The sequence below is a fragment of the Balaenoptera ricei genome, chromosome 4, assembly GCF_028023285.1.
Source record: "Balaenoptera ricei isolate mBalRic1 chromosome 4, mBalRic1.hap2, whole genome shotgun sequence".
Classification (NCBI taxonomy): Eukaryota; Metazoa; Chordata; class Mammalia; order Artiodactyla; family Balaenopteridae; genus Balaenoptera; species Balaenoptera ricei.
The window spans coordinates 73,683,062-73,685,071 of record NC_082642.1 but is presented as its reverse complement, the minus strand read 5'-3'; the positions used below and the strand labels follow the sequence as shown (position 1 = coordinate 73,685,071).

Sequence of the window (2,010 nt, the reverse complement as noted above, 5' to 3'; positions counted from 1 at the left end):
GCGGCATGTGGGATCTTCCCAGACCAGGGCTCAAACCCGTGTCCCCTGCATTAGCAGGCAGATTCTCAACCACTGCGCCACCAGGGAAGCCCTGGGTTTCTTTTTTGCTTCTTCTGTTTTGTTTTTTTTTGTTTTTTTTTTTACAAAACAGCAGCAGGAAAGAAAAATGCAGGAGGCAGATGAGCCAGGCACCGGGGTTCAGATCAGAAGGGAGCAGGGAGACCAAGCTGTTACTGCAGGCTGGCCCCGGGACTCTGTCCCAGCATCCTGGGAGCACGGCAACAAGCCCTAGAAGGAGCAGAGAGTGGGTGAGGAGACGGCTGTCCCAGCTCGGTGGCGGCACCGCTCCTTGGGTGGCCACCCTGGCGGTCAGCCAGGTTGGGAGCACTTGAGGCTCCTGTGTTTGGAGGCCTGGTCTCCAAAGCACGGACCCACAGGGGCCAGGCAGAGGGAGGAGGTAGGAAGGGCCGGCACAGAAGGGCTATGAGTTCTATCTGGGTCCCCCGGGACCACGGGGCCCAGGTGGGCAGGGGCAGTCAGGACGCTTCCCTGCTTGTCAGACAATCAGCTTCTTCAGGAAGGCCTCCAGCTGGTCCTCATCCTTGATGCCCACAAACTTGTCCACCACATCCCCATTCTTGATGGCCAGCACGGTGGGCACAGCTGATACCTCATACTCTATGGCGAGGTCTGTGTGGTCATCAATATCCGCCTTGGCCATCACCACCTTTCCATGCTGCTTGGCCACCACCTTCTCTAACCTTGGCCCCAGGATCTTGCAGGGACCACATCACTGTGCATGGAAATCCACAACCACTGGTGTCTCACTGTTGACAACTCAGTCTTGAAAGTCTGGTCCATCCTGGATGTTAAAGGTCATTGTACAGACTCTGGTGGTGTATATTGACTGGGCTTGGCTGGGTGTTACTGTCAGGTTATTAGGACTGCGCTGTGGGGTCTGCAGGGCCCTGGAGGCAAGGGGCGCCCACTGACTCTGAGAGGGCTTCCTGCAGATTATGGAGGCCAGGAACCTCCCCAGGAGAAGTCGCTAAGCCATCTCCCTGCAGCGAGAGCAGAGGGGTGCACAGCGCGGCCCTCCCCACCGGTCAAGGGCACTTCTGTTCCCTATTCATTTCTTTACTCACTGCCTGCCATCCAGCTTGCACACATCCCCAGTCACCCAGTTGCCGCAGCCAATGGTATTTGTAGCTTTCCTGCCCCATGGACAACACTGGACAATTGCGAATGGAGCATCTACTGGCCAGGTACTGTGCTAGGTGCTCTGCTCCAGAAATGAGAAGCAGATGTGATCCCTACCCTCATGGGACTCACGTGATCAGTCATTCCTAATTAATACTCAGGTCCCTTGATTGCCACTGCTCCCTTTGGCAGGTTTACTTAAATGCCACTTACATCTCCCTATTTTTGAAGACCTCTTCTTTCCTTCCCTTCCTTCTCTTCCTTCCTTCTTGCTTTCCTTCTTCCCCTCCTTCCTTCCTTCTTTCCTTCCTTCCTTTCTTCCTTTCCTTATTATACATGTCTTCTCAAGGCAATCACTTCTATACCTACAGCTTCAATTACTTTGTGTATACTCTAATGACAACACAATTTTAAATGTTTTCATTTACCAGTTTTTTTGTTTTTTTGTTTTGTTTTTGGTTTATTCCTAGGTATTTTATTCTTTTTGTTGCAATGGTAAATGGGAGTGTTTCCATAATTTCTCTTTCAGATTTTTCATCATTAGTGTATAGGAATGCAAGAGATTTCTGTGCATTCATTTTGTATCCTGCAACGTTACCATATTCATTAATTAGCTCTAGCAGTTTTCTGGTGGCAGTTTTAGGATTCTCTATGTATAGCATCATGTCTTCCGCAAACAGTGACAGTTTTACTTCTTCTTTTCCAATTTGTGTTCCTTTTATTTCTTTTTCTTCTGATTGCCGTGGCTAGGACTTCCAGAACTATGTTGAATAATAGTGGTGAGAGTGGACATCCTTGTCTCATTCCTGA

General features: G+C 49.9%; 1 pseudogene; it reads right to left on the bottom strand.

Annotated features, from left to right (window-relative positions):
* Positions 1–554: 554 nt before the first annotated feature.
* LOC132365319 (thioredoxin, mitochondrial-like) lies at positions 555–1,072 on the bottom strand (annotated as a pseudogene).
* Positions 1,073–2,010: the final 938 nt, after the last annotated feature.